General features: G+C 43.5%; 69 non-coding genes and 27 pseudogenes across 69 annotated transcripts; all 96 read right to left on the bottom strand.

The window, feature by feature from the left end:
• Positions 1-117, bottom strand: LOC131728167 (5S ribosomal RNA; annotated as a pseudogene; the record flags this gene model as incomplete).
• A 115-nt stretch (positions 118-232) lies between these two features.
• LOC131728161 (5S ribosomal RNA) lies at positions 233-351 on the bottom strand (annotated as a pseudogene).
• Positions 352-464: 113 nt separating this feature from the next.
• On the bottom strand, positions 465-583 carry LOC131728144 (5S ribosomal RNA). The gene has a single exon (XR_009322537.1). It is a non-coding gene; the product is annotated as a 5S ribosomal RNA (ribosomal RNA).
• Positions 584-697: 114 nt separating this feature from the next.
• LOC131728156 (5S ribosomal RNA) lies at positions 698-816 on the bottom strand (annotated as a pseudogene).
• Positions 817-930: 114 nt separating this feature from the next.
• LOC131728215 (5S ribosomal RNA) lies at positions 931-1,049 on the bottom strand. The gene has a single exon (XR_009322581.1). It is a non-coding gene; the product is annotated as a 5S ribosomal RNA (ribosomal RNA).
• A 100-nt stretch (positions 1,050-1,149) lies between these two features.
• Positions 1,150-1,268, bottom strand: LOC131728155 (5S ribosomal RNA). Its single transcript, XR_009322548.1, has one exon. It is a non-coding gene; the product is annotated as a 5S ribosomal RNA (ribosomal RNA).
• A 114-nt stretch (positions 1,269-1,382) lies between these two features.
• Positions 1,383-1,501, bottom strand: LOC131728143 (5S ribosomal RNA). Its single transcript, XR_009322536.1, has one exon. It is a non-coding gene; the product is annotated as a 5S ribosomal RNA (ribosomal RNA).
• Positions 1,502-1,601: 100 nt separating this feature from the next.
• LOC131728195 (5S ribosomal RNA) lies at positions 1,602-1,720 on the bottom strand. The gene has a single exon (XR_009322561.1). It is a non-coding gene; the product is annotated as a 5S ribosomal RNA (ribosomal RNA).
• Positions 1,721-1,820: 100 nt separating this feature from the next.
• Positions 1,821-1,939, bottom strand: LOC131728145 (5S ribosomal RNA). Its single transcript, XR_009322538.1, has one exon. It is a non-coding gene; the product is annotated as a 5S ribosomal RNA (ribosomal RNA).
• A 113-nt stretch (positions 1,940-2,052) lies between these two features.
• On the bottom strand, positions 2,053-2,171 carry LOC131728218 (5S ribosomal RNA). The gene has a single exon (XR_009322584.1). It is a non-coding gene; the product is annotated as a 5S ribosomal RNA (ribosomal RNA).
• Positions 2,172-2,285: 114 nt separating this feature from the next.
• LOC131728216 (5S ribosomal RNA) lies at positions 2,286-2,404 on the bottom strand. The gene has a single exon (XR_009322582.1). It is a non-coding gene; the product is annotated as a 5S ribosomal RNA (ribosomal RNA).
• Positions 2,405-2,504: 100 nt separating this feature from the next.
• Positions 2,505-2,623, bottom strand: LOC131728196 (5S ribosomal RNA). Its single transcript, XR_009322562.1, has one exon. It is a non-coding gene; the product is annotated as a 5S ribosomal RNA (ribosomal RNA).
• Positions 2,624-2,723: 100 nt separating this feature from the next.
• Positions 2,724-2,842, bottom strand: LOC131728146 (5S ribosomal RNA). Its single transcript, XR_009322539.1, has one exon. It is a non-coding gene; the product is annotated as a 5S ribosomal RNA (ribosomal RNA).
• A 113-nt stretch (positions 2,843-2,955) lies between these two features.
• LOC131728219 (5S ribosomal RNA) lies at positions 2,956-3,074 on the bottom strand. The gene has a single exon (XR_009322585.1). It is a non-coding gene; the product is annotated as a 5S ribosomal RNA (ribosomal RNA).
• Positions 3,075-3,188: 114 nt separating this feature from the next.
• LOC131728217 (5S ribosomal RNA) lies at positions 3,189-3,307 on the bottom strand. The gene has a single exon (XR_009322583.1). It is a non-coding gene; the product is annotated as a 5S ribosomal RNA (ribosomal RNA).
• Positions 3,308-3,407: 100 nt separating this feature from the next.
• On the bottom strand, positions 3,408-3,526 carry LOC131728191 (5S ribosomal RNA). The gene has a single exon (XR_009322557.1). It is a non-coding gene; the product is annotated as a 5S ribosomal RNA (ribosomal RNA).
• A 114-nt stretch (positions 3,527-3,640) lies between these two features.
• Positions 3,641-3,759, bottom strand: LOC131728154 (5S ribosomal RNA). Its single transcript, XR_009322547.1, has one exon. It is a non-coding gene; the product is annotated as a 5S ribosomal RNA (ribosomal RNA).
• Positions 3,760-3,870: 111 nt separating this feature from the next.
• LOC131728204 (5S ribosomal RNA) lies at positions 3,871-3,989 on the bottom strand. The gene has a single exon (XR_009322570.1). It is a non-coding gene; the product is annotated as a 5S ribosomal RNA (ribosomal RNA).
• A 100-nt stretch (positions 3,990-4,089) lies between these two features.
• Positions 4,090-4,198, bottom strand: LOC131728168 (5S ribosomal RNA; annotated as a pseudogene).
• Positions 4,199-4,312: 114 nt separating this feature from the next.
• On the bottom strand, positions 4,313-4,430 carry LOC131728160 (5S ribosomal RNA; annotated as a pseudogene).
• Positions 4,431-4,530: 100 nt separating this feature from the next.
• Positions 4,531-4,649, bottom strand: LOC131728202 (5S ribosomal RNA). The gene has a single exon (XR_009322568.1). It is a non-coding gene; the product is annotated as a 5S ribosomal RNA (ribosomal RNA).
• A 114-nt stretch (positions 4,650-4,763) lies between these two features.
• Positions 4,764-4,882, bottom strand: LOC131728197 (5S ribosomal RNA). Its single transcript, XR_009322563.1, has one exon. It is a non-coding gene; the product is annotated as a 5S ribosomal RNA (ribosomal RNA).
• A 100-nt stretch (positions 4,883-4,982) lies between these two features.
• Positions 4,983-5,100, bottom strand: LOC131728165 (5S ribosomal RNA; annotated as a pseudogene).
• Positions 5,101-5,214: 114 nt separating this feature from the next.
• On the bottom strand, positions 5,215-5,333 carry LOC131728220 (5S ribosomal RNA). Its single transcript, XR_009322586.1, has one exon. It is a non-coding gene; the product is annotated as a 5S ribosomal RNA (ribosomal RNA).
• Positions 5,334-5,433: 100 nt separating this feature from the next.
• LOC131728169 (5S ribosomal RNA) lies at positions 5,434-5,542 on the bottom strand (annotated as a pseudogene).
• A 114-nt stretch (positions 5,543-5,656) lies between these two features.
• On the bottom strand, positions 5,657-5,775 carry LOC131728213 (5S ribosomal RNA). The gene has a single exon (XR_009322579.1). It is a non-coding gene; the product is annotated as a 5S ribosomal RNA (ribosomal RNA).
• Positions 5,776-5,875: 100 nt separating this feature from the next.
• On the bottom strand, positions 5,876-5,994 carry LOC131728226 (5S ribosomal RNA). Its single transcript, XR_009322592.1, has one exon. It is a non-coding gene; the product is annotated as a 5S ribosomal RNA (ribosomal RNA).
• Positions 5,995-6,108: 114 nt separating this feature from the next.
• LOC131728205 (5S ribosomal RNA) lies at positions 6,109-6,227 on the bottom strand. Its single transcript, XR_009322571.1, has one exon. It is a non-coding gene; the product is annotated as a 5S ribosomal RNA (ribosomal RNA).
• Positions 6,228-6,327: 100 nt separating this feature from the next.
• LOC131728170 (5S ribosomal RNA) lies at positions 6,328-6,436 on the bottom strand (annotated as a pseudogene).
• A 114-nt stretch (positions 6,437-6,550) lies between these two features.
• LOC131728224 (5S ribosomal RNA) lies at positions 6,551-6,669 on the bottom strand. Its single transcript, XR_009322590.1, has one exon. It is a non-coding gene; the product is annotated as a 5S ribosomal RNA (ribosomal RNA).
• Positions 6,670-6,769: 100 nt separating this feature from the next.
• Positions 6,770-6,888, bottom strand: LOC131728140 (5S ribosomal RNA). The gene has a single exon (XR_009322533.1). It is a non-coding gene; the product is annotated as a 5S ribosomal RNA (ribosomal RNA).
• A 114-nt stretch (positions 6,889-7,002) lies between these two features.
• On the bottom strand, positions 7,003-7,121 carry LOC131728198 (5S ribosomal RNA). Its single transcript, XR_009322564.1, has one exon. It is a non-coding gene; the product is annotated as a 5S ribosomal RNA (ribosomal RNA).
• A 114-nt stretch (positions 7,122-7,235) lies between these two features.
• Positions 7,236-7,354, bottom strand: LOC131728221 (5S ribosomal RNA). Its single transcript, XR_009322587.1, has one exon. It is a non-coding gene; the product is annotated as a 5S ribosomal RNA (ribosomal RNA).
• A 100-nt stretch (positions 7,355-7,454) lies between these two features.
• On the bottom strand, positions 7,455-7,563 carry LOC131728171 (5S ribosomal RNA; annotated as a pseudogene).
• A 114-nt stretch (positions 7,564-7,677) lies between these two features.
• Positions 7,678-7,796, bottom strand: LOC131728151 (5S ribosomal RNA). Its single transcript, XR_009322544.1, has one exon. It is a non-coding gene; the product is annotated as a 5S ribosomal RNA (ribosomal RNA).
• A 100-nt stretch (positions 7,797-7,896) lies between these two features.
• On the bottom strand, positions 7,897-8,015 carry LOC131728162 (5S ribosomal RNA). Its single transcript, XR_009322549.1, has one exon. It is a non-coding gene; the product is annotated as a 5S ribosomal RNA (ribosomal RNA).
• Positions 8,016-8,129: 114 nt separating this feature from the next.
• LOC131728148 (5S ribosomal RNA) lies at positions 8,130-8,248 on the bottom strand. The gene has a single exon (XR_009322541.1). It is a non-coding gene; the product is annotated as a 5S ribosomal RNA (ribosomal RNA).
• Positions 8,249-8,348: 100 nt separating this feature from the next.
• LOC131728166 (5S ribosomal RNA) lies at positions 8,349-8,466 on the bottom strand (annotated as a pseudogene).
• Positions 8,467-8,580: 114 nt separating this feature from the next.
• Positions 8,581-8,699, bottom strand: LOC131728222 (5S ribosomal RNA). The gene has a single exon (XR_009322588.1). It is a non-coding gene; the product is annotated as a 5S ribosomal RNA (ribosomal RNA).
• A 100-nt stretch (positions 8,700-8,799) lies between these two features.
• LOC131728172 (5S ribosomal RNA) lies at positions 8,800-8,908 on the bottom strand (annotated as a pseudogene).
• A 114-nt stretch (positions 8,909-9,022) lies between these two features.
• LOC131728173 (5S ribosomal RNA) lies at positions 9,023-9,141 on the bottom strand. Its single transcript, XR_009322550.1, has one exon. It is a non-coding gene; the product is annotated as a 5S ribosomal RNA (ribosomal RNA).
• Positions 9,142-9,241: 100 nt separating this feature from the next.
• On the bottom strand, positions 9,242-9,360 carry LOC131728227 (5S ribosomal RNA). Its single transcript, XR_009322593.1, has one exon. It is a non-coding gene; the product is annotated as a 5S ribosomal RNA (ribosomal RNA).
• A 114-nt stretch (positions 9,361-9,474) lies between these two features.
• Positions 9,475-9,593, bottom strand: LOC131728206 (5S ribosomal RNA). The gene has a single exon (XR_009322572.1). It is a non-coding gene; the product is annotated as a 5S ribosomal RNA (ribosomal RNA).
• A 99-nt stretch (positions 9,594-9,692) lies between these two features.
• Positions 9,693-9,801, bottom strand: LOC131728174 (5S ribosomal RNA; annotated as a pseudogene).
• Positions 9,802-9,915: 114 nt separating this feature from the next.
• LOC131728134 (5S ribosomal RNA) lies at positions 9,916-10,034 on the bottom strand. The gene has a single exon (XR_009322527.1). It is a non-coding gene; the product is annotated as a 5S ribosomal RNA (ribosomal RNA).
• A 100-nt stretch (positions 10,035-10,134) lies between these two features.
• Positions 10,135-10,253, bottom strand: LOC131728184 (5S ribosomal RNA). Its single transcript, XR_009322551.1, has one exon. It is a non-coding gene; the product is annotated as a 5S ribosomal RNA (ribosomal RNA).
• A 114-nt stretch (positions 10,254-10,367) lies between these two features.
• LOC131728199 (5S ribosomal RNA) lies at positions 10,368-10,486 on the bottom strand. Its single transcript, XR_009322565.1, has one exon. It is a non-coding gene; the product is annotated as a 5S ribosomal RNA (ribosomal RNA).
• A 100-nt stretch (positions 10,487-10,586) lies between these two features.
• Positions 10,587-10,705, bottom strand: LOC131728228 (5S ribosomal RNA). The gene has a single exon (XR_009322594.1). It is a non-coding gene; the product is annotated as a 5S ribosomal RNA (ribosomal RNA).
• Positions 10,706-10,819: 114 nt separating this feature from the next.
• Positions 10,820-10,938, bottom strand: LOC131728207 (5S ribosomal RNA). The gene has a single exon (XR_009322573.1). It is a non-coding gene; the product is annotated as a 5S ribosomal RNA (ribosomal RNA).
• A 100-nt stretch (positions 10,939-11,038) lies between these two features.
• Positions 11,039-11,147, bottom strand: LOC131728183 (5S ribosomal RNA; annotated as a pseudogene).
• Positions 11,148-11,261: 114 nt separating this feature from the next.
• Positions 11,262-11,380, bottom strand: LOC131728186 (5S ribosomal RNA). Its single transcript, XR_009322552.1, has one exon. It is a non-coding gene; the product is annotated as a 5S ribosomal RNA (ribosomal RNA).
• A 100-nt stretch (positions 11,381-11,480) lies between these two features.
• On the bottom strand, positions 11,481-11,599 carry LOC131728229 (5S ribosomal RNA). The gene has a single exon (XR_009322595.1). It is a non-coding gene; the product is annotated as a 5S ribosomal RNA (ribosomal RNA).
• A 114-nt stretch (positions 11,600-11,713) lies between these two features.
• Positions 11,714-11,832, bottom strand: LOC131728150 (5S ribosomal RNA). The gene has a single exon (XR_009322543.1). It is a non-coding gene; the product is annotated as a 5S ribosomal RNA (ribosomal RNA).
• Positions 11,833-11,931: 99 nt separating this feature from the next.
• On the bottom strand, positions 11,932-12,050 carry LOC131728187 (5S ribosomal RNA). The gene has a single exon (XR_009322553.1). It is a non-coding gene; the product is annotated as a 5S ribosomal RNA (ribosomal RNA).
• A 100-nt stretch (positions 12,051-12,150) lies between these two features.
• Positions 12,151-12,259, bottom strand: LOC131728179 (5S ribosomal RNA; annotated as a pseudogene).
• Positions 12,260-12,373: 114 nt separating this feature from the next.
• LOC131728188 (5S ribosomal RNA) lies at positions 12,374-12,492 on the bottom strand. Its single transcript, XR_009322554.1, has one exon. It is a non-coding gene; the product is annotated as a 5S ribosomal RNA (ribosomal RNA).
• A 100-nt stretch (positions 12,493-12,592) lies between these two features.
• On the bottom strand, positions 12,593-12,711 carry LOC131728189 (5S ribosomal RNA). The gene has a single exon (XR_009322555.1). It is a non-coding gene; the product is annotated as a 5S ribosomal RNA (ribosomal RNA).
• A 100-nt stretch (positions 12,712-12,811) lies between these two features.
• Positions 12,812-12,930, bottom strand: LOC131728135 (5S ribosomal RNA). Its single transcript, XR_009322528.1, has one exon. It is a non-coding gene; the product is annotated as a 5S ribosomal RNA (ribosomal RNA).
• A 114-nt stretch (positions 12,931-13,044) lies between these two features.
• LOC131728152 (5S ribosomal RNA) lies at positions 13,045-13,163 on the bottom strand. The gene has a single exon (XR_009322545.1). It is a non-coding gene; the product is annotated as a 5S ribosomal RNA (ribosomal RNA).
• A 99-nt stretch (positions 13,164-13,262) lies between these two features.
• LOC131728190 (5S ribosomal RNA) lies at positions 13,263-13,381 on the bottom strand. The gene has a single exon (XR_009322556.1). It is a non-coding gene; the product is annotated as a 5S ribosomal RNA (ribosomal RNA).
• Positions 13,382-13,481: 100 nt separating this feature from the next.
• LOC131728180 (5S ribosomal RNA) lies at positions 13,482-13,590 on the bottom strand (annotated as a pseudogene).
• Positions 13,591-13,704: 114 nt separating this feature from the next.
• Positions 13,705-13,823, bottom strand: LOC131728157 (5S ribosomal RNA; annotated as a pseudogene).
• Positions 13,824-13,923: 100 nt separating this feature from the next.
• On the bottom strand, positions 13,924-14,042 carry LOC131728136 (5S ribosomal RNA). Its single transcript, XR_009322529.1, has one exon. It is a non-coding gene; the product is annotated as a 5S ribosomal RNA (ribosomal RNA).
• Positions 14,043-14,156: 114 nt separating this feature from the next.
• LOC131728208 (5S ribosomal RNA) lies at positions 14,157-14,275 on the bottom strand. The gene has a single exon (XR_009322574.1). It is a non-coding gene; the product is annotated as a 5S ribosomal RNA (ribosomal RNA).
• Positions 14,276-14,374: 99 nt separating this feature from the next.
• Positions 14,375-14,483, bottom strand: LOC131728175 (5S ribosomal RNA; annotated as a pseudogene).
• Positions 14,484-14,597: 114 nt separating this feature from the next.
• Positions 14,598-14,716, bottom strand: LOC131728164 (5S ribosomal RNA; annotated as a pseudogene).
• A 100-nt stretch (positions 14,717-14,816) lies between these two features.
• Positions 14,817-14,925, bottom strand: LOC131728176 (5S ribosomal RNA; annotated as a pseudogene).
• A 114-nt stretch (positions 14,926-15,039) lies between these two features.
• LOC131728192 (5S ribosomal RNA) lies at positions 15,040-15,158 on the bottom strand. Its single transcript, XR_009322558.1, has one exon. It is a non-coding gene; the product is annotated as a 5S ribosomal RNA (ribosomal RNA).
• Positions 15,159-15,258: 100 nt separating this feature from the next.
• On the bottom strand, positions 15,259-15,377 carry LOC131728223 (5S ribosomal RNA). Its single transcript, XR_009322589.1, has one exon. It is a non-coding gene; the product is annotated as a 5S ribosomal RNA (ribosomal RNA).
• Positions 15,378-15,477: 100 nt separating this feature from the next.
• On the bottom strand, positions 15,478-15,596 carry LOC131728193 (5S ribosomal RNA). The gene has a single exon (XR_009322559.1). It is a non-coding gene; the product is annotated as a 5S ribosomal RNA (ribosomal RNA).
• A 114-nt stretch (positions 15,597-15,710) lies between these two features.
• LOC131728200 (5S ribosomal RNA) lies at positions 15,711-15,829 on the bottom strand. The gene has a single exon (XR_009322566.1). It is a non-coding gene; the product is annotated as a 5S ribosomal RNA (ribosomal RNA).
• Positions 15,830-15,929: 100 nt separating this feature from the next.
• On the bottom strand, positions 15,930-16,048 carry LOC131728163 (5S ribosomal RNA; annotated as a pseudogene).
• Positions 16,049-16,162: 114 nt separating this feature from the next.
• LOC131728209 (5S ribosomal RNA) lies at positions 16,163-16,281 on the bottom strand. Its single transcript, XR_009322575.1, has one exon. It is a non-coding gene; the product is annotated as a 5S ribosomal RNA (ribosomal RNA).
• A 100-nt stretch (positions 16,282-16,381) lies between these two features.
• LOC131728137 (5S ribosomal RNA) lies at positions 16,382-16,500 on the bottom strand. The gene has a single exon (XR_009322530.1). It is a non-coding gene; the product is annotated as a 5S ribosomal RNA (ribosomal RNA).
• A 114-nt stretch (positions 16,501-16,614) lies between these two features.
• Positions 16,615-16,733, bottom strand: LOC131728214 (5S ribosomal RNA). The gene has a single exon (XR_009322580.1). It is a non-coding gene; the product is annotated as a 5S ribosomal RNA (ribosomal RNA).
• Positions 16,734-16,832: 99 nt separating this feature from the next.
• LOC131728177 (5S ribosomal RNA) lies at positions 16,833-16,941 on the bottom strand (annotated as a pseudogene).
• A 114-nt stretch (positions 16,942-17,055) lies between these two features.
• On the bottom strand, positions 17,056-17,174 carry LOC131728210 (5S ribosomal RNA). Its single transcript, XR_009322576.1, has one exon. It is a non-coding gene; the product is annotated as a 5S ribosomal RNA (ribosomal RNA).
• A 99-nt stretch (positions 17,175-17,273) lies between these two features.
• LOC131728185 (5S ribosomal RNA) lies at positions 17,274-17,382 on the bottom strand (annotated as a pseudogene).
• A 114-nt stretch (positions 17,383-17,496) lies between these two features.
• On the bottom strand, positions 17,497-17,615 carry LOC131728194 (5S ribosomal RNA). The gene has a single exon (XR_009322560.1). It is a non-coding gene; the product is annotated as a 5S ribosomal RNA (ribosomal RNA).
• A 100-nt stretch (positions 17,616-17,715) lies between these two features.
• On the bottom strand, positions 17,716-17,834 carry LOC131728225 (5S ribosomal RNA). Its single transcript, XR_009322591.1, has one exon. It is a non-coding gene; the product is annotated as a 5S ribosomal RNA (ribosomal RNA).
• Positions 17,835-17,934: 100 nt separating this feature from the next.
• LOC131728142 (5S ribosomal RNA) lies at positions 17,935-18,054 on the bottom strand. The gene has a single exon (XR_009322535.1). It is a non-coding gene; the product is annotated as a 5S ribosomal RNA (ribosomal RNA).
• Positions 18,055-18,154: 100 nt separating this feature from the next.
• On the bottom strand, positions 18,155-18,273 carry LOC131728138 (5S ribosomal RNA). Its single transcript, XR_009322531.1, has one exon. It is a non-coding gene; the product is annotated as a 5S ribosomal RNA (ribosomal RNA).
• A 114-nt stretch (positions 18,274-18,387) lies between these two features.
• On the bottom strand, positions 18,388-18,506 carry LOC131728147 (5S ribosomal RNA). The gene has a single exon (XR_009322540.1). It is a non-coding gene; the product is annotated as a 5S ribosomal RNA (ribosomal RNA).
• Positions 18,507-18,620: 114 nt separating this feature from the next.
• Positions 18,621-18,739, bottom strand: LOC131728201 (5S ribosomal RNA). Its single transcript, XR_009322567.1, has one exon. It is a non-coding gene; the product is annotated as a 5S ribosomal RNA (ribosomal RNA).
• A 100-nt stretch (positions 18,740-18,839) lies between these two features.
• LOC131728158 (5S ribosomal RNA) lies at positions 18,840-18,958 on the bottom strand (annotated as a pseudogene).
• A 114-nt stretch (positions 18,959-19,072) lies between these two features.
• Positions 19,073-19,191, bottom strand: LOC131728211 (5S ribosomal RNA). Its single transcript, XR_009322577.1, has one exon. It is a non-coding gene; the product is annotated as a 5S ribosomal RNA (ribosomal RNA).
• Positions 19,192-19,291: 100 nt separating this feature from the next.
• On the bottom strand, positions 19,292-19,400 carry LOC131728181 (5S ribosomal RNA; annotated as a pseudogene).
• A 100-nt stretch (positions 19,401-19,500) lies between these two features.
• On the bottom strand, positions 19,501-19,619 carry LOC131728139 (5S ribosomal RNA). The gene has a single exon (XR_009322532.1). It is a non-coding gene; the product is annotated as a 5S ribosomal RNA (ribosomal RNA).
• A 114-nt stretch (positions 19,620-19,733) lies between these two features.
• On the bottom strand, positions 19,734-19,852 carry LOC131728149 (5S ribosomal RNA). Its single transcript, XR_009322542.1, has one exon. It is a non-coding gene; the product is annotated as a 5S ribosomal RNA (ribosomal RNA).
• A 114-nt stretch (positions 19,853-19,966) lies between these two features.
• On the bottom strand, positions 19,967-20,085 carry LOC131728203 (5S ribosomal RNA). The gene has a single exon (XR_009322569.1). It is a non-coding gene; the product is annotated as a 5S ribosomal RNA (ribosomal RNA).
• A 100-nt stretch (positions 20,086-20,185) lies between these two features.
• LOC131728159 (5S ribosomal RNA) lies at positions 20,186-20,304 on the bottom strand (annotated as a pseudogene).
• A 114-nt stretch (positions 20,305-20,418) lies between these two features.
• LOC131728212 (5S ribosomal RNA) lies at positions 20,419-20,537 on the bottom strand. Its single transcript, XR_009322578.1, has one exon. It is a non-coding gene; the product is annotated as a 5S ribosomal RNA (ribosomal RNA).
• Positions 20,538-20,637: 100 nt separating this feature from the next.
• On the bottom strand, positions 20,638-20,746 carry LOC131728182 (5S ribosomal RNA; annotated as a pseudogene).
• Positions 20,747-20,846: 100 nt separating this feature from the next.
• On the bottom strand, positions 20,847-20,965 carry LOC131728141 (5S ribosomal RNA). Its single transcript, XR_009322534.1, has one exon. It is a non-coding gene; the product is annotated as a 5S ribosomal RNA (ribosomal RNA).
• Positions 20,966-21,079: 114 nt separating this feature from the next.
• On the bottom strand, positions 21,080-21,198 carry LOC131728153 (5S ribosomal RNA). The gene has a single exon (XR_009322546.1). It is a non-coding gene; the product is annotated as a 5S ribosomal RNA (ribosomal RNA).
• Positions 21,199-21,297: 99 nt separating this feature from the next.
• On the bottom strand, positions 21,298-21,406 carry LOC131728178 (5S ribosomal RNA; annotated as a pseudogene).
• Between the last annotated feature and the right edge of the window lie 127 nt (positions 21,407-21,533).

Here is a 21,533-nt window from a genome sequence, read left to right on the forward strand (position 1 = left end):
CCTGCAGCACTTGATATTCCCAGGTGGTCTCCCATCCAAGTACTAACCAAGCCCAACATTGCTTAGCTTCTGAGATTAGACGAGATCAGGCTTATTCAAGGTGGTGTGGCAGCAGGCGATTGCATTTCTGCTTTCATGACTTTTATGTTTAGTGAGCTGGGGGTGATTCCTCCAAAATTTCCTTTTGTCCTCCACACATTTCAATTGTAAAATGTAATTAGAAAGAATGTAATGTCTGCAGCACTTGATATTCCCACGTGGTCTCCCATCCAAGTACTAACCAAGCCCAACATTGCTTACCATCTGAGATCAGACGAGATCAGGCTTATTCAAGGTGGTGTGGCCGCAGGCGATTGCATTTCCCTTTCATGACTTTTATGTTTAGTGAGCTGGGGGTGATTCCTCCAAAATTTCCTATTGTCCTCCACACATTTCAATTGTAAAATGTAATTACAAAAATATAATGCCTGCAGCACTTGATATTTCCAGGTGGTCGCCCATCCAAGTACTAACCAAGCCCAACATTGCTTAGCTTCTGAGATCAGACGAGATCAGGCTTATTCAAGGTGGTGTGACCGCAGGCGATTGCAGTTCTGCTTTCATGACTTTTATGTTTAGTGAGCTGGGGGTGATTCCTCCAAAATTTCCTTTTGTCCTCCACACATTTCAATTGTAAAATGTAATTACAAAAATGTAATGCCTGCAGCACTTGATATTCCCAGGTGGTCTCCCATCCAAGTACTAAATAAGACCAACATTGCTTAGCTTCTGAGATCAGACGAGATCAGGCTTATTCAAGGTGGTGTGGCCGCAGGCGATTGCATTTCTGCTTTCATGACTTTTATGTTTAGTGAGCTGGGGGTGATTCCTCCAAAATTTCCTTTTGTCCTCCACACATTTCAATTGTAAAATGTAATTACAAAAATGTAATGCCTGCAGCACTTGATATTCCCAAGTGGTCTCCCATCCAAGTACTAACCAAGCCCAACATTGCTTAGCTTCTGAGATCAGACGAGATCAGGCTTAGTCAAGGTGGTGTGGCCGCAGGCGATTGCATTTCTGCTTTCATGACTTTTATGTTTAGTGAGCTGGGGGTGATTCCTCCAAAATTTCCTTTTGTCCTCCACACATTTCAATTGTAAAATGTAATGCCTGCAGCACTTGATATTCCCAGGTGGTCTCCCATCCAAGTACTAACCAAGCCCAACATTGCTTAGCTTCTTAGATCATATGAGATCAGGCTTATTCAAGGTGGTGTGGCCGCAGGCGATTGCATTTCTGCTTTCATGACTTTTATGTTTAGTGAGCTGGGGGTGATTCCTCCAAAATTTCCTTTTGTCCTCCACACATTTCAATTGTAAAATGTAATTACAAAAATGTAATGCCTGCAGCACTTGATATTCCCAGGTGGTCTCCCATCCAAGTAATAACCAAGCCCAACATTGCTTAGCTTCTGAGATCAGACGAGATCAGGCTTATTCAAGGTGGTGTGGCCGCAGGCGATTGCTGTTCTGCTTTCATGACTTTTATGTTTAGTGAGCTGGGGGTGATTCCTCCAAAATTTCCTTTTGTTCTCCACACATTTCAATTGTAAAATGTAATGCCTGCAGCACTTGATATTCCCAGGTGGTCTCCCATCCAAGTACTAACCAAGCCCAACATTGCTTAGGTTCTGAGATCAGACGAGATCAGGCTTATTCAAGGTGGTGTGGCCGCAGGCGATTGCATTTCTGCTTTCATGACTTTTATGTTTAGTGAGCTGGGGGTGATTCCTCCAAAATTTCCTTTTGTCCTCCACACATTTCAATTGTAAAATGTAATGCCTGCAGCACTTGATATTCCCAGGTGGTCTCCCATCCAAGTACTAACCAAGCCCAACATTGCTTAGCTTCTGAGATCAGACGAGATCAGGCTTATTCAAGGTGGTGTGGCCGCAGTTGATTGCATTTCTGCTTCATGACTTTTATGTTTAGTGAGCTGGGGGTGATTCCTCCAAAATTTCCTTTTGTCATCCACACATTTCAATTGTAAAATGTAATTACAAAAATGTAATGCCTGCAGCACTTGATATTCCCAGGTGGTCTCCCATCCAAGTACTAACCAAGCCCAACATTGCTTAGCTTCTGAGATCAGACGAGATCAGACTTATTCAAGGTGGTGTGGCCGCAGGCGATTGCAGTTCTGCTTTCATGACTTTTATGTTTAGTGAGCTGGGGGTGATTCCTCCAAAATTTCCTTTTGTCCTCCACACATTTCAATTGTAAAATGTAATAACAAAAATGTAATGCCTGCAGCACTTGATATTCCCAGGTGGTCTCCCATCCAAGTACTAACCAAACCCAACATTGCTTAGCTTCTGAGATCAGACGAGATCAGGCTTATTCAAGGTGGTGTGGCCGCAGGCGATTGCTGTTCTGCTTTCATGACTTTTATGTTTAGTGAGCTGGGGGTGATTCCTCCAAAATTTCCTTTTGTTCTCCACACATTTCAATTGTAAAATGTAATGCCTGCAGCACTTGATATTCCCAGGTGGTCTCCCATCCAAGTACTAACCAAGCCCAACATTGCTTAGGTTCTGAGATCAGACGAGATCAGGCTTATTCAAGGTGGTGTGGCCGCAGGCGATTGCATTTCTGCTTTCATGACTTTTATGTTTAGTGAGCTGGGGGTGATTCCTCCAAAATTTCCTTTTGTCCTCCACACATTTCAATTGTAAAATGTAATGCCTGCAGCACTTGATATTCCCAGGTGGTCTCCCATCCAAGTACTAACCAAGCCCAACATTGCTTAGCTTCTGAGATCAGACGAGATCAGGCTTATTCAAGGTGGTGTGGCCGCAGTTGATTGCATTTCTGCTTCATGACTTTTATGTTTAGTGAGCTGGGGGTGATTCCTCCAAAATTTCCTTTTGTCATCCACACATTTCAATTGTAAAATGTAATTACAAAAATGTAATGCCTGCAGCACTTGATATTCCCAGGTGGTCTCCCATCCAAGTACTAACCAAGCCCAACATTGCTTAGCTTCTGAGATCAGACGAGATCAGACTTATTCAAGGTGGTGTGGCCGCAGGCGATTGCAGTTCTGCTTTCATGACTTTTATGTTTAGTGAGCTGGGGGTGATTCCTCCAAAATTTCCTTTTGTCCTCCACACATTTCAATTGTAAAATGTAATAACAAAAATGTAATGCCTGCAGCACTTGATATTCCCAGGTGGTCTCCCATCCAAGTACTAACCAAACCCAACATTGCTTAGCTTCTGAGATCAGACGAGATCAGGCTTATTCAAGGTGGTGTGGCCGCAGGCGATTGCATTTCTGCTTTCATGACTTTTATGTTTAGTGAGCTGGGGGTGATTCCTCCAAAATTTCCTTTTGTCCTCCACACATTTCAATTGTAAAATGTAATGCCTGCAGCACTTGATATTCCCAGGTGGTCTCCCATCCAAGTACTAACCAAGCCCAACATTGCTTAGCTTCTGAGATCAGACGAGATCAGGCTTATTCAAGGTGGTGTGGCCGCAGGCGATTGCATTTCTGCTTTCATGACTTTTATGTTTAGTGATCTGGGGGTGATTCCTCCAAAATTTCCTTTTGTCCTCCACACATTTCAATTGTAAAATGTAATTACAAAAATGTAATGCCTGCAGCACTTGATATTCCCAGGTGGTCTCCCATCCAAGTACTAACCAAGCCCAACATTGCTTAGCTTCTGAGATCAGACGAGATCACACTTATTCAAGGTGGTGTGGCCGCAGGCGATTGCTGTTCTGCTTTCATGACTTTTATGTTTAGTGAGCTGGGGGTGATTCCTCCAAAATTTCCTTTTGTCCTCCACACATTTCAATTGTAAAATGTAATTACAAAAATATGCCTGCAGCACTTGATATTCCCAGGTGGTCTCCCATCCAAGTACTAACCAAGCCCAACATTGCTTAGCTTCTGAGATCAGACGAGATCAGGCTAATTCAAGGTGGTGTGGCCGCAGGCGATTGCATTTCTGCTTTCATGACTTTTATGTTTAGTGAGCTGGGGGTGATTCCTCCAAAATTTCCTTTTGTCCTCCACACATTTCAATTGTAAAATGTAATGCCTGCAGCACTTGATATTCCCAGGTGGTCTCCCATCCAAGTACTAACCAAGCCCAACATTGCTTAGCTTCTGAGATCAGACTTATTCAAGGTGGTGTGGCCGCAGGCGATTGCAGTTCTGCTTTCATGACATTTATGTTTAGTGAGCTGGGGGTGATTCCTCCAAAATTTCCTTTTGTCCTCCACACATTTCAATTGTAAAATGTAATTACAAAAATGTAATGCCTGCACACTTGATATTCCCAGGTGGTCTCCCATCCAAGTACTAACCAAGCCCAACATTGCTTAGCTTCTGAGATCAGACGAGATCAGGCTTATTCAAGGTGGTGTGGCCGCAGGCGATTGCATTTCTGCTTTCATGACTTTTATGTTTAGTGAGCTGGGGGTGATTCCTCCAAAATTTCCTTTTGTCCTCCACACATTTCAATTGTAAAATGTAATGCCTGCAGCACTTGATATTCCCAGGTGGTCTCCCATCCAAGTACTAACCAAGCCCAACATTGCTTAGCTTCTGAGATCAGACGAGATCAGGCTTATTCAAGGTGGTGTGGCCGCAGGCGATTGCTGTTCTGCTTTCATGACTTTTATGTTTAGTGAGCTGGGGGTGATTCCTCCAAAATTTCCTTTTGTCCTCCACACATTTCAATTGTAAAATGTAATTACAAAAATGTAATGCCTGCAGCACTTGATATTCCCAGGTGGTCTCCCATCCAAGTACTAACCAAGCCCAACATTGCTTAGGTTCTGAGATCAGACGAGATCAGGCTTATTCAAGGTGGTGTGGCCGCAGGCGATTGCATTTCTGCTTTCATGACTTTTATGTTTAGTGAGCTGGGGGTGATTCCTCCAAAATTTCCTTTTGTCCTCCACACATTTCAATTGTAAAATGGAATGCCTGCAGCACTTGATATTCCCAGGTGGTCTCCCATCCAAGTACTAACCAAGCCCAACATTGCTTAGCTTCTGAGATCAGACGAGATCAGGCTTATTCAAGGTGGTGGGCCGCAGATGATTGCATTTCTGCTTTCATGACTTTTATGTTTAGTGAGCTGGGGGTGATTCCTCCAAAATTTCCTTTTGTCCTCCACACATTTCAATTGTAAAATGCAATTACAAAAATGTAATGCCTGCAGCACTTGATATTCCCATGTGGTCTCCCATCCAAGTACTAACCAAGCCCAACATTGCTTAGCTTCTGAGATCAAACGAGATCAGGCTAATTCAAGGTGGTGTGGCCGCAGGCGATTGCATTTCTGCTTTCATGACTTTTATGTTTAGTGAGCTGGGGGTGATTCCTCCAAAATTTCCTTTTGTCCTCCACACATTTCAATTGTAAAATGTAATGCCTGCAGCACTTGATATTCCCAGGTGGTCTCCCATCCAAGTACTAACCAAGCCCAACATTGCTTAGCTTCTGAGATCAGACTTATTCAAGGTGGTGTGGCCGCAGGCGATTGCAGTTCTGCTTTCATGACATTTATGTTTAGTGAGCTGGGGGTGATTCCTCCAAGATTTCCTTTTGTCCTCCACACATTTCAATTATAAAATGTAATTACAAAAATGTAATGCCTGCAGCACTTGATATTCCCAGGTGGTCTCCCATCCAAGTACTAACCAAGCCCAACATTGCTTAGCTTCTGAGATCAGACGAGATCAGGCTTATTCAAGGTGGTGTGGCCGCAGGCGATTGCATTTCTGCTTTCATGACTTTTATGTTTAGTGAGCTGGGGGTGATTCCTCCAAAATTTCCTTTTGTCCTCCACACATTTCAATTGTAAAATGTAATGCCTGCAGCACTTGATATTCCCAGGTGGTCTCCCATCCAAGTACTAACCAAGCCCAACATTGCTTAGCTTCTGAGATCAGACGAGATCAGGCTTATTCAAGGTGGTGTGGCCGCAGATGATTGCATTTCTGCTTTCATGACTTTTATGTTTAGTGAGCTGGGGGTGATTCCTCCAAAATTTCCTTTTGTCCTCCACACATTTCAATTGTAAAATGTAATTACAAAAATGTAATGCCTGCAGCACTTGATATTCCCAGGTGGTCTCCCATCCAAGTACTAACCAAGCCCAACATTGCTTAGCTTCTGAGATCAGACGAGATCAGGCTAATTCAAGGTGGTGTGGCCGCAGGCGATTGCATTTCTGCTTTCATGACTTTTATGTTTAGTGAGCTGGGGGTGATTCCTCCAAAATTTCCTTTTGTCCTCCACACATTTCAATTGTAAAATGTAATGCCTGCAGCACTTGATATTCCCAGGTGGTCTCCCATCCAAGTACTAACCAAGCCCAACATTGCTTAGCTTCTGAGATCAGACTTATTCAAGGTGGTGTGGCCGCAGGCGATTGCAGTTCTGCTTTCATGACATTTATGTTTAGTGAGCTGGGGGTGATTCCTCCAAAATTTCCTTTTGTCCTCCACACATTTCAATTGTAAAATGTAATTACAAAAATGTAATGCCTGCAGCACTTGATATTCCCAGGTGGTCTCCCATCCAAGTACTAACCAAGCCCAACATTGCTTAGCTTCTGAGATCAGACGAGATCAGGCTTATTCAAGGTGGTGTGGCCGCAGGCGATTGCATTTCTGCTTTCATGACTTTTATGTTTAGTGAGCTGGGGGTGATTCCTCCAAAATTTCCTTTTGTCCTCCACACATTTCAATTGTAAAATGTAATGCCTGCAGCACTTGATATTCCCAGGTGGTCTCCCATCCAAGTACTAACCAAGCCCAACATTGCTTAGCTTCTGAGATCAGACGAGATCAGGCTTATTCAAGGTGGTGTGGCCGCAGGCGATTGCTGTTCTGCTTTCATGACTTTTATGTTTAGTGAGCTGGGGGTGATTCCTCCAAAATTTCCTTTTGTCCTCCACACATTTCAATTGTAAAATGTAATTACAAAAATGTAATGCCTGCAGCACTTGATATTCCCAGGTGGTCTCCCATCCAAGTACTAACCAAGCCCAACATTGCTTAGGTTCTGAGATCAGACGAGATCAGGCTTATTCAAGGTGGTGTGGCCGCAGGCGATTGCATTTCTGCTTTCATGACTTTTATGTTTAGTGAGCTGGGGGTGATTCCTCCAAAATTTCCTTTTGTCCTCCACACATTTCAATTGTAAAATGCAATTACAAAAATGTAATGCCTGCAGCACTTGATATTCCCATGTGGTCTCCCATCCAAGTACTAACCAAGCCCAACATTGCTTAGCTTCTGAGATCAAACGAGATCAGGCTAATTCAAGGTGGTGTGGCCGCAGGCGATTGCATTTCTGCTTTCATGACTTTTATGTTTAGTGAGCTGGGGGTGATTCCTCCAAAATTTCCTTTTGTCCTCCACACATTTCAATTGTAAAATGTAATGCCTGCAGCACTTGATATTCCCAGGTGGTCTCCCATCCAAGTACTAACCAAGCCCAACATTGCTTAGCTTCTGAGATCAGACTTATTCAAGGTGGTGTGGCCGCAGGCGATTGCAGTTCTGCTTTCATGACATTTATGTTTAGTGAGCTGGGGGTGATTCCTCCAAAATTTCCTTTTGTCCTCCACACATTTCAATTGTAAAATGTAATTACAAAAATGTAATGCCTGCAGCACTTGATATTCCCAGGTGGTCTCCCATCCAAGTACTAACCAAGCCCAACATTGCTTAGCTTCTGAGATCAGACGAGATCAGGCTTATTCAAGGTGGTGTGGCCGCAGGCGATTGCATTTCTGCTTTCATGACTTTTATGTTTAGTGAGCTGGGGGTGATTCCTCCAAAATTTCCTTTTGTCCTCCACACATTTCAATTGTAAAATGTAATGCCTGCAGCACTTGATATTCCCAGGTGGTCTCCCATCCAAGTACTAACCAAGCCCAACATTGCTTAGCTTCTGAGATCAGACGAGATCAGGCTTATTCAAGGTGGTGTGGCCGCAGGCGATTGCTGTTCTGCTTTCATGACTTTTATGTTTAGTGAGCTGGGGGTGATTCCTCCAAAATTTCCTTTTGTCCTCCACACATTTCAATTGTAAAATGTAATTACAAAAATGTAATGCCTGCAGCACTTCATATTCCCAGGTGGTCTCCCATCCAAGTACTAACCAAGCCCAACATTGCTTAGGTTCTGAGATCAGACGAGATCAGGCTTATTCAAGGTGGTGTGGCCGCAGGCGATTGCATTTCTGCTTTCATGACTTTTATGTTTAGTGAGCTGGGGGTGATTCCTCCAAAATTTCCTTTTGTCCTCCACACATTTCAATTGTAAAATGGAATGCCTGCAGCACTTGATATTCCCAGGTGGTCTCCCATCCAAGTACTAACCAAGCCCAACATTGCTTAGCTTCTGAGATCAGACGAGATCAGGCTTATTCAAGGTGGTGGGCCGCAGATGATTGCATTTCTGCTTTCATGACTTTTATGTTTAGTGAGCTGGGGGTGATTCCTCCAAAATTTCCTTTTGTCCTCCACACATTTCAAATGTAAAATGCAATTACAAAAATGTAATGCCTGCAGCACTTGATATTCCCATGTGGTCTCCCATCCAAGTACTAACCAAGCCCAACATTGCTTAGCTTCTGAGATCAAACGAGATCAGGCTAATTCAAGGTGGTGTGGCCGCAGGCGATTGCATTTCTGCTTTCATGACTTTTATGTTTAGTGAGCTGGGGGTGATTCCTCCAAAATTTCCTTTTGTCCTCCACACATTTCAATTGTAAAATGTAATGCCTGCAGCACTTGATATTCCCAGGTGGTCTCCCATCCAAGTACTAACCAAGCCCAACATTGCTTAGCTTCTGAGATCAGACTTATTCAAGGTGGTGTGGCCGCAGGCGATTGCAGTTCTGCTTTCATGACATTTATGTTTAGTGAGCTGGGGGTGATTCCTCCAAAATTTCCTTTTGTCCTCCACACATTTCAATTGTAAAATGTAATTACAAAAATGTAATGCCTGCAGCACTTGATATTCCCAGGTGGTCTCCCATCCAAGTACTAACCAAGCCCAACATTGCTTAGCTTCTGAGATCAGACGAGATCAGGCTTATTCAAGGTGGTGTGGCCGCAGGCGATTGCAGTTCTGCTTTCATGACTTTTATGTTTAGTGAGCTGGGGGTGATTCCTCCAAAATTTCCTTTTGTCCTCCACACATTTCAATTGTAAAATGTAATGCCTGCAGCACTTGATATTCCCAGGTGGTCTCCCATCCAAGTACTAACCAAGCCCAACATTGCTTAGCTTCTGAGATCAGACGAGATCAGGCTTATTCAAGGTGGTGTGGCCGCAGATGATTGCATTTCTGCTTTCATGACTTTTATGTTTAGTGAGCTGGGGGTGATTCCTCCAAAATTTCCTTTTGTCCTCCACACATTTCAATTGTAAAATGTAATTACAAAAATGTAATGCCTGCAGCACTTGATATTCCCAGGTGGTCTCCCATCCAAGTACTAACCAAGCCCAACATTGCTTAGCTTCTGAGATCAGACGAGATCAGGCTAATTCAAGGTGGTGTGGCCGCAGGCGATTGCATTTCTGCTTTCATGACTTTTATGTTTAGTGAGCTGGGGGTGATTCCTCCAAAATTTCCATTTGTCCTCACACATTTCAATTGTAAAATGTAATGCCTGCAGCACTTGATATTCCCAGGTGGTCTCCCATCCAAGTACTAACCAAGCCCAACATTGCTTAGCTTCTGAGATCAGACTTATTCAAGGTGGTGTGGCCGCAGGCGATTGCAGTTCTGCTTTCATGACATTTATGTTTAGTGAGCTGGGGGTGATTCCTCCAAAATTTCCTTTTGTCCTCCACACATTTCAATTGTAAAATGTAATTACAAAAATGTAATGCCTGCAGCACTTGATATTCCCAGGTGGTCTCCCATCCAAGTACTAACCAAGCCCAACATTGCTTAGCTTCTGAGATCAGACGAGATCAGGCATATTCAAGGTGGTGTGGCCGCAGGCGATTGCATTTCTGCTTTCATGACTTTTATGTTTAGTGAGCTGGGAGTGATTCCTCCAAAATTTCCTTTTGTCCTCCACACATTTCAATTGTAAAATGGAATGCCTGCAGCACTTGATATTCCCAGGTGGTCTCCCATCCAAGTACTAACCAAGCCCAACATTGCTTAGCTTCTGAGATCAGACGAGATCAGGCTTATTCAAGGTGGTGTGGCCGCAGGCGATTGCTGTTCTGCTTTCATGACTTTTATGTTTAGTGAGCTGGGGGTGATTCCTCCAAAATTTCCTTTTGTCCTCCACACATTTCAATTGTAAAATGTAATTACAAAAATGTAATGCCTGCAGCACTTGATATTCCCAGGTGGTCTCCCATCCAAGTACTAACCAAGCCCAACATTGCTTAGGTTCTGAGATCAGACGAGATCAGGCTTATTCAAGGTGGTGTGGCCGCAGGCGATTGCATTTCTGCTTTCATGACTTTTATGTTTAGTGAGCTGGGGGTGATTCCTCCAAAATTTCCTTTTGTCCTCCACACATTTCAATTGTAAAATGGAATGCCTGCAGCACTTGATATTCCCAGGTGGTCTCCCATCCAAGTACTAACCAAGCCCAACATTGCTTAGCTTCTGAGATCAGACGAGATCAGGCTTATTCAAGGTGGTGTGGCCGCAGATGATTGCATTTCTGCTTTCATGACTTTTATGTTTAGTGAGCTGGGGGTGATTCCTACAAAATTTCCTTTTGTCCTCCACACATTTCAATTGTAAAATGCAATTACAAAAATGTAATGCCTGCAGCACTTGATATTCCCAGGTGGTCTCCCATCCAAGTACTAACCAAGCCCAACATTGCTTAGCTTCTGAGATCAGACGAGATCAGGCTAATTCAAGGTGGTGTGGCCGCAGGCGATTGCATTTCTGCTTTCATGACTTTTATGTTTAGTGAGCTGGGGGTGATTCCTCCAAAATTTCCTTTTGTCCTCCACACATTTCAATTGTAAAATGGAATGCCTGCAGCACTTGATATTCCCAGGTGGTCTCCCATCCAAGTACTAACCAAGCCCAACATTGCTTAGCTTCTGAGATCAGACTTATTCAAGGTGGTGTGGCGGCAGGCGATTGCAGTTCTGCTTTCATGACATTTATGTTTAGTGAGCTGGGGGTGATTCCTCCAAAATTTCATTTTGTCCTCCACACATTTCAATTGTAAAATGTAATTACAAAAATGTAATGCCTGCAGCACTTGATATTCCCAGGTGGTCTCCCATCCAAGTACTAACCAAGCCCAACATTGCTTAGCTTCTGAGATCAGACGAGATCAGGCTTATTCAAGGTGGTGTGGCCGCAGGCGATTGCATTTCTGCTTTCATGACTTTTATGTTTAGTGAGCTGGGGGTGATTCCTCCAAAATTTCCTTTTGTCCTCCACACATTTCAATTGTAAAATGTAATGCCTGCAGCACTTGATATTCCCAGGTGGTCTCCCATCCAAGTACTAACCAAGCCCAACATTGCTTAGCTTCTGAGATCAGACGAGATCAGGCTTATTCAAGGTGGTGTGGCCGCAGATGATTGCATTTCTGCTTTCATGACTTTTATGTTTAGTGAGCTGGGGGTGATTCCTCCAAAATTTCCTTTTGTCCTCCACACATTTCAATTGTAAAATGTAATTACAAAAATGTAATGCCTGCAGCACTTGATATTCCCAGGTGGTCTCCCATCCAAGTACTAACCAAGCCTAACATTGCTTAGCTTCTGAGATCAGACGAGATCAGGCTAATTCAAGGTGGTGTGGCCGCAGGCGATTGCATTTCTGCTTTCATGACTTTTATGTTTAGTGAGCTGGGGGTGATTCCTCCAAAATTTCCTTTTGTCCTCACACATTTCAATTGTAAAATGTAATGCCTGCAGCACTTGATATTCCCAGGTGGTCTCCCATCCAAGTACTAACCAAGCCCAACATTGCTTAGCTTCTGAGATCAGACGAGATCAGGCTTATTCAAGGTGGTGTGGCCGCAGGCGATTGCATTTCTGCTTTCATGACTTTTATGTTTAGTGAGCTGGGGGTGATTCCTCCAAAATTTCCTTTTGTCCTCCACACATTTCAATTGTAAAATGTAATGCCTGCAGCACTTGATATTCCCATGTGGTCTCCCATCCAAGTACTAACCAAGCCCAACATTGCTTAGCTTCTGAGATCAGACTTATTCAAGGTGGTGTGGCCGCAGGCGATTGCAGTTCTGCTTTCATGACATTTATGTTTAGTGAGCTGGGGGTGATTCCTCCAAAATTTCCTTTTGTCCTCCACACATTTCAATTGTAAAATGTAATTACAAAAATGTAATGCCTGCAGCACTTGATATTCCCAGGTGGTCTCCCATCCAAGTACTAACCAAGCCCAACATTGCTTAGCTTCTGAGATCAGACGAGATCAGGCTTATTCAAGGTGGTGTGGCCGCAGGCGATTGCATTTCTGCTTTCATGACTTTTATGTTTAGTGAGCTGGGGGTGATTCCTCCAAAATTTCCTTTTGTCCTCCACACATTTCAATTGTAAAATGTAATGCCTGCAGCACTTGATATTCCCAGGTGGTCTCCCATCCAAGTACTAACCAAGCCCAACATTGCTTAGCTTCTGAGATCAGACGAGATCAGGCTTATTCAAGGTGGTGTGGCCGCAGGCGATTGCATTTCTGCTTTCATGACTTTTATGTTTAGTGAGCTGGGGGTGATTCCTCCAAAATTTCCTTTTGTCCTCCACACATTTCAATTGTAAAATGTAATGCCTGCAGCACTTGATATTCCCAGGTGGTCTCCCATCCAAGTACTAACCAAGCCCAACATTGCTTAGCTTCTGAGATCAGACGAGATCAGGCTTATTCAAGGTGGTGTGGCCGCAGATGATTGCATTTCTGCTTTCATGACTTTTATGTTTAGTGAGCTGGGGGTGATTCCTCCAAAATTTCCTTTTGTCCTCCACACATTTCAATTGTAAAATGTAATTACAAAAATGTAATGCCTGCAGCACTTGATATTCCCAGGTGGTCTCCCATCCAAGTACTAACCAAGCCTAACATTGCTTAGCTTCTGAGATCAGACGAGATCAGGCTAATTCAAGGTGGTGTGGCCGCAGGCGATTGCATTTCTGCTTTCATGACTTTTATGTTTAGTGAGCTGGGGGTGATTCCTCCAAAATTTCCTTTTGTCCTCACACATTTCAATTGTAAAATGTAATGCCTGCAGCACTTGATATTCCCAGGTGGTCTCCCATCCAAGTACTAACCAAGCCCAACATTGCTTAGCTTCTGAGATCAGACGAGATCAGGCTTATTCAAGGTGGTGTGGCCGCAGGCGATTGCATTTCTGCTTTCATGACTTTTATGTTTAGTGAGCTGGGGGTGATTCCTCCAAAATTTCCTTTTGTCCTCCACACATTTCAATTGTAAAATGTAATGCCTGCAGCACTTGATATTCCCATGTGGTCTCCCATCCAAGTACTAACCAAGCCCAACATTGCTTAGCTTCTGAGATCAGACTTATTCAAGGTGGTGTGGCCGCAGGCGATTGCAGTTCTGCTTTCATGACATTTATGTTTAGTGAGCTGGGGGTGATTCCTCCAAAATTTCCTTTTGTCCTCCACACATTTCAATTGTAAAATGTAATTACAAAAATGTAATGCCTGCAGCAGTTGATATTCCCAGGTGGTCTCCCATCCAAGTACTAACCAAGCCCAACATTGCTTAGCTTCTGAGATCAGACGAGATCAGGCTAATTCAAGGTGGTGTGGCCGCAGGCGATTGCATTTCTGCTTTCATGACTTTTATGTTTAGTGAGCTGGGGGTGATTCCTCCAAAATTTCCTTTTGTCCTCCACACATTTCAATTGTAAAATGTAATGCCTGCAGCACTTGATATTCCCAGGTGGTCTCCCATCCAAGTACTAACCAAGCCCAACATTGCTTAGCTTCTGAGATCAGACGAGATCAGGCTTATTCAAGGTGGTGTGGCCGCAGATGATTGCATTTCTGCTTTCATGACTTTTATGTTTAGTGAGCTGGGGGTGATTCCTCCAAAATTTCCTTTTGTCCTCCACACATTTCAATTGTAAAATGTAATTACAAAAATGTAATGCCTGCAGCACTTGATATTCCCAGGTGGTCTCCCATCCAAGTACTAACCAAGCCCAACATTGCTTAGCTTCTGAGATCAGACGAGATCAGGCTAATTCAAGGTGGTGTGGCCGCAGGCGATTGCATTTCTGCTTTCATGACTTTTATGTTTAGTGAGCTGGGGGTGATTCCTCCAAAATTTCCTTTTGTCCTCACACATTTCAATTGTAAAATGTAATGCCTGCAGCACTTGATATTCCCAGGTGGTCTCCCATCCAAGTACTAACCAAGCCCAACATTGCTTAGCTTCTGAGATCAGACTTATTCAAGGTGGTGTGGCCGCAGGCGATTGCAGTTCTGCTTTCATGACATTTATGTTTAGTGAGCTGGGGGTGATTCCTCCAAAATTTCCTTTTGTCCTCCACACATTTCAATTGTAAAATGTAATTACAAAAATGTAATGCCTGCAGCACTTGATATTCCCAGGTGGTCTCCCATCCAAGAACTAACTAAGCCCAACATTGCTTAGCTTCTGAGATCAGACGAGATCAGGCTAATTCAAGGTGGTGTGGCCGCAGGCGATTGCATTTCTGCTTTCATGACTTTTATGTTTAGTGAGCTGGGGGTGATTCCTCCAAAATTTCCTTTTGTCCTCCACACATTTCAATTGTAAAATGTAATGCCTGCAGCACTTGATATTCCCAGGTGGTCTCCCATCCAAGTACTAACCAAGCCCAACATTGCTTAGCTTCTGAGATCAGACTTATTCAAGGTGGTGTGGCCGCAGGCGATTGCAGTTCTGCTTTCATGACATTTATGTTTAGTGAGCTGGGGGTGATTCCTCCAAAATTTCCTTTTGTCCTCCACACATTTCAATTGTAAAATGTAATTACAAAAATGTAATGCCTGCAGCACTTGATATTCCCAGGTGGTCTCCCATCCAAGTACTAACCAAGCCCAACATTGCTTAGCTTCTGAGATCAGACGAGATCAGGCTTATTCAAGGTGGTGTGGCCGCAGGCGATTGCATTTCTGCTTTCATGACTTTTATGTTTAGTGAGCTGAGGGTGATTCCTCCAAAATTTCCTTTTGTCCTCCACACATTTCAATTGTAAAATGTAATGCCTGCAGCACTTGATATTCCCAGGTGGTCTCCCATCCAAGTACTAACCAAGACCAACATTGCTTAGCTTCTGAGATCAGACGAGATCAGGCTTATTCAAGGTGGTGTGGCCGCAGGCGATTGCATTTCTGCTTTCATGACTTTTATGTTTAGTGAGCTGGGGGTGATTCCTCCAAAATTTCCTTTTGTCCTCCACACAGTTCAATTGTAAAATGGAATGCCTGCAGCACTTGATATTCCCAGGTGGTCTCCCATCCAAGTACTAACCAAGCCCAACATTGCTTAGCTTCTGAGATCAGACGAGATCAGGCTTATTCAAGGTGGTGTGGCCGCAGGCGATTGCTGTTCTGCTTTCATGACTTTTATGTTTAGTGAGCTGGGGGTGATTCCTCCAAAATTTCCTTTTGTCCTCCACACATTTCAATTGTAAAATGTAATTACAAAAATGTAATGCCTGCAGCACTTGATATTCCCAGGTGGTCTCCCATCCAAGTACTAACCAAGCCCAACATTGCTTAGGTTCTGAGATCAGACGAGATCAGGCTTATTCAAGGTGGTGTGGCCGCAGGCGATTGCATTTCTGCTTTCATGACTTTTATGTTTAGTGAGCTGGGGGTGATTCCTCCAAAATTTCCTTTTGTCCTCCACACATTTCAATTGTAAAATGGAATGCCTGCAGCACTTTATATTCCCAGGTGGTCTCCCATCCAAGTACTAACCAAGCCCAACATTGCTTAGCTTCTGAGATCAGACGAGATCAGGCTTATTCAAGGTGGTGTGGCCGCAGATGATTGCATTTCTGCTTTCATGACTTTTATGTTTAGTGAGCTGGGGGTGATTCCTCCAAAATTTCCTTTTGTCCTCCACACATTTCAATTGTAAAATGCAATTACAAAAATGTAATGCCTGCAGCACTTGATATTCCCAGGTGGTCTCCCATCCAAGTACTAACCAAGCCCAACATTGCTTAGCTTCTGAGATCAGACGAGATCAGGCTAATTCAAGGTGGTGTGGCCGCAGGCGATTGCATTTCTGCTTTCATGACTTTTATGTTTAGTGAGCTGGGGGTGATTCCTCCAAAATTTCCTTTTGTCCTCCACACATTTCAATTGTAAAATGTAATGCCTGCAGCACTTGATATTCCCAGGTGGTCTCCCATCCAAGTACTAACCAAGCCCAACATTGCTTAGCTTCTGAGATCAGACGAGATCAGGCTTATTCAAGGTGGTGTGGCCGCAGATGATTGCATTTCTGCTTTCATGACTTTTATGTTTAGTGAGCTGGGGGTGATTCCTCCAAAATTTCCTTTTGTCCTCCACACATTTCAATTGTAAAATGTAATTACAAAAATGTAATGCCTGCAGCACTTGATATTCCCAGGTGGTCTCCCATCCAAGTACTAACCAAGCCCAACATTGCTTAGCTTCTGAGATCAGACGAGATCAGGCTAATTCAAGGTGGTGTGGCTGCAGGCGATTGCATTTCTGCTTTCATGACTTTTATGTTTAGTGAGCTGGGGGTGATTCCTCCAAAATTTCCTTTTGTCCTCACACATTTCAATTGTAAAATGTAATGCCTGCAGCACTTGATATTCCCAGGTGGTCTCCCATCCAAGTACTAACCAAGCCCAACATTGCTTAGCTTCTGAGATCAGACTTATTCAAGGTGGTGTGGCCGCAGGCGATTGCAGTTCTGCTTTCATGACATTTATGTTTAGTGAGCTGGGGGTGATTCCTCCAAAATTTCCTTTTGTCCTCCACACATTTCAATTGTAAAATGTAATTACAAAAATGTAATGCCTGCAGCACTTGATATTCCCAGGTGGTCTCCCATCCAAGTACTAACCAAGCCCAACATTGCTTAGCTTCTGAGATCAGACGAGATCAGGCTAATTCAAGGTGGTGTGGCCGCAGGCGATTGCATTTCTGCTTTCATGACTTTTATGTTTAGTGAGCTGGGGGTGATTCCTCCAAAATTTCCTTTTGTCCTCACACATTTCAATTGTAAAATGTAATGCCTGCAGCACTTGATATTCCCAGGTGGTCTCCCATCCAAGTACTAACCAAGCCCAACATTGCTTAGCTTCTCAGATCAGACTTATTCAAGGTGGTGTGGCCGCAGGCGATTGCAGTTCTGCTTTCATGACATTTATGTTTAGTGAGCTGGGGGTGATTCCTCCAAAATTTCCTTTTGTCCTCCACACATTTCAATTGTAAAATGTAATTACAAAAATGTAATGCCTGCAGCACTTGATATTCCCAGGTGGTCTCCCATCCAAGTACTAACCAAGCCCAACATTGCTTAGCTTCTGAGATCAGACGAGATCAGGCTTATTCAAGGTGGTGTGGCCGCAGGCGATTGCATTTCTGCTTTCATGACTTTTATGTTTAGTGAGCTGGGGGTGATTCCTCCAAAATTTCCTTTTGTCCTCCACACATTTCAATTGTAAAATGTAATGCCTGCAGCACTTGATATTCCCAGGTGGTCTCCCATCCAAGTACTAACCAAGACCAACATTGCTTAGCTTCTGAGATCAGACGAGATCAGGCTTATTCAAGGTGGTGTGGCCGCAGGCGATTGCTGTTCTGCTTTCATGACTTTTATGTTTAGTGAGCTGGGGGTGATTCCTCCAAAATTTCCTTTTGTTCTCCACACATTTCAATTATAAAATGTAATGCCTGCAGCACTTGATAATTCCCAGGTGGTCTCCCATCCAAGTACTAACCAAGCCCAACATTGCTTAGCTTCTGAGATCAGACGAGATCAGGCTTATTCAAGGTGGTGTGGCCGCAGGCGATTGCATTTCTGCTTTCATGACTTTTATGTTTAGTGAGCTGGGGGTGATTCCTCCAAAATTTCCTTTTGTCCTCCACACATTTCAATTATAAAATGTAATGCCTGCAGCACTTGATATTCCCAGGTGGTCTCCCATCCAAGTACTAACCAAGCCCAACATTGCTTAGCTTCTGAGATCAGACGAGATCAGGCTTATTCAAGGTGGTGTGGCCGCAGATGATTGCATTTCTGCTTTCATGACTTTTATGTTTAGTGAGCTGGGGGTGATTCCTCCAAAATTTCCTTTTGTCCTCCACACATTTCAATTGTAAAATGCAATTACAAAAATGTAATGCCTGCAGCACTTGATATTCCCAGGTGGTCTCCCATCCAAGTACTAACTAAGCCCAACATTGCTTAGCTTCTGAGATCAGACGAGATCAGGCTAATTCAAGGTGGTGTGGCCGCAGGCGATTGCATTTCTGCTTTCATGACTTTTATGTTTAGTGAGCTGGGGGTGATTCCTCCAAAATTTCCTTTTGTCCTCCACACATTTCAATTGTAAAATGTAATTACAAAAATGTAATGCCTGCAGCACTTGATATTCCCAGGTGGTCTCCCATCCAAGTACTAACCAAGCCCAACATTGCTTAGGTTCTGAGATCAGACGAGATCAGGCTTATTCAAGGTGGTGTGGCCGCAGGCGATTGCATTTCTGCTTTCATGACTTTTATGTTTAGTGAGCTGGGGGTGATTCCTCCAAAATTTCCTTTTGTCCTCCACACATTTCAATTGTAAAATGGAATGCCTGCAGCACTTGATATTCCCAGGTGGTCTCCCATCCAAGTACTAAATAAGCCCAACATTGCTTAGCTTCTGAGATCAGACGAGATCAGGCTTATTCAAGGTGGTGTGGCCGCAGATGATTGCATTTCTGCTTTCATGACTTTTATGTTTAGTGAGCTGGGGGTGATTCCTCCAAAATTTCCTTTTGTCCTCCACACATTTCAATTGTAAAATGCAATTACAAAAATGTAATGCCTGCAGCACTTGATATTCCCAGGTGGTCTCCCATCCAAGTACTAACCAAGCCCAACATTGCTTAGCTTCTGAGATCAGACGAGATCAGGCTAATTCAAGGTGGTGTGGCCGCAGGCGATTGCATTTCTGCTTTCATGACTTTTATGTTTAGTGAGCTGGGGGTGATTCCTCCAAAATTTCCTTTTGTCCTCCACACATTTCAATTGTAAAATGTAATACCTGCAGCACTTGATATTCCCAGGTGGTCTCCCATCCAAGTACTAACCAAGCCCAACATTGCTTAGCTTCTGAGATCAGACTTATTCAAGGTGGTGTGGCCGCAGGCGATTGCAGTTCTGCTTTCATGACATTTATGTTTAGTGAGCTGGGGGTGATTCCTCCAAAATTTCCTTTTGTCCTCCACACATTTCAATTGTAAAATGTAATGCCTGCAGCACTTGATATTCCCAGGTGGTCTCCCATCCAAGTACTAACCAAGCCCAACATTGCTTAGCTTCTGAGATCAGACGAGATCAGGCTTATTCAAGGTGGTGTGGCCGCAGATGATTGCATTTCTGCTTTCATGACTTTTATGTTTAGTGAGCTGGGGGTGATTCCTCCAAAATTTCCTTTTGTCCTCCACACATTTCAATTGTAAAATGCAATTACAAAAATGTAATGCCTGCAGCACTTGATATTCCCAGATGGTCTCCCATCCAAGTACTAACTAAGCCCAACATTGCTTAGCTTCTGAGATCAGACGAGATCAGGCTATTTCAAGGTGGTGTGGCCGCAGGCGATTGCATTTCTGCTTTCATGACTTTTATGTTTAGTGAGCTGGGGGTGATTCCTCCAAAATTTCCTTTTGTCCTCCACACATTTCAATTGTAAAATGTAATTACAAAAATGTAATGCCTGCAGCACTTGATATTCCCAGGTGGTCTCCCATCCAAGTACTAACCAAGCCCAACATTGCTTAGGTTCTGAGATCAGACGAGATCAGGCTTATTCAAGGTGGTGTGGCCGCAGGCGATTGCATTTCTGCTTTCATGACTTTTATGTTTAGTGAGCTGGGGGTGATTCCTCCAAAATTTCCTTTTGTCCTCCACACATTTCAATTGTAAAATGGAATGCCTGCAGCACTTGATATTCCCAGGTGGTCTCCCATCCAAGTACTAAATAAGCCCAACATTGCTTAGCTTCTGAGATCAGACGAGATCAGGCTTATTCAAGGTGGTGTGGCCGCAGATGATTGCATTTCTGCTTTCATGACTTTTATGTTTAGTGAGCTGGGGGTGATTCCTCCAAAATTTCCTTTTGTCCTCCACACATTTCAATTGTAAAATGCAATTACAAAAATGTAATGCCTGCAGCACTTGATATTCCCAGGTGGTCTCCCATCCAAGTACTAACCAAGCCCAACATTGCTTAGCTTCTGAGATCAGACGAGATCAGGCTAATTCAAGGTGGTGTGGCCGCAGGCGATTGCATTTCTGCTTTCATGACTTTTATGTTTAGTGAGCTGGGGGTGATTCCTCCAAAATTTCCTTTTGTCCTCCACACATTTCAATTGTAAAATGTAATACCTGCAGCACTTGATATTCCCAGGTGGTCTCCCATCCAAGTACTAACCAAGCCCAACATTGCTTAGCTTCTGAGATCAGACTTATTCAAGGTGGTGTGGCCGCAGGCGATTGCAGTTCTGCTTTCATGACATTTATGTTTAGTGAGCTGGGGGTGATTCCTCCAAAATTTCCTTTTGTCCTCCACACATTTCAATTGTAAAATGTAATGCCTGCAGCACTTGATATTCCCAGGTGGTCTCCCATCCAAGTACTAACCAAGCCCAACATTGCTTAGCTTCTGAGATCAGACGAGATCAGGCTTATTCAAGGTGGTGTGGCCGCAGATGATTGCATTTCTGCTTTCATGACTTTTATGTTTAGTGAGCTGGGGGTGATTCCTCCAAAATTTCCTTTTGTCCTCCACACATTTCAATTGTAAAATGTAATTACAAAAATGTAATGCCTGCAGCACTTGATATTCCCAGGTGGTCTCCCATCCAAGTACTAACCAAGCCCAACATTGCTTAGCTTCTGAGATCAGACGAGATCAGGCTAATTCAAGGTGGTGTGTCCGCAGGCGATTGCATTTCTGCTTTCATGACTTTTATGTTTAGTGAGCTGGGGGTGATTCCTCCAAAATTTCCTTTTGTCCTCACACATTTCAATTGTAAAATGTAATGCCTGCAGCACTTGATATTCCCAGGTGGTCTCCCATCCAAGTACTAACCAAGCCCAACATTGCTTAGCTTCTGAGATCAGACTTATTCAAGGTGGTGTGGCCGCAGGCGATTGCAGTTCTGCTTTCATGACATTTATGTTTAGTGAGCTGGGGGTGATTCCTCCAAAATTTCCTTTTGTCCTCCACACATTTCAATTGTAAAATGTAATTACAAAAATGTAATGCCTGCAGCACT

This window comes from Acipenser ruthenus, unplaced genomic scaffold (genome assembly GCF_902713425.1).
Source record: "Acipenser ruthenus unplaced genomic scaffold, fAciRut3.2 maternal haplotype, whole genome shotgun sequence".
Taxonomy (NCBI): domain Eukaryota; kingdom Metazoa; phylum Chordata; class Actinopteri; order Acipenseriformes; family Acipenseridae; genus Acipenser; species Acipenser ruthenus.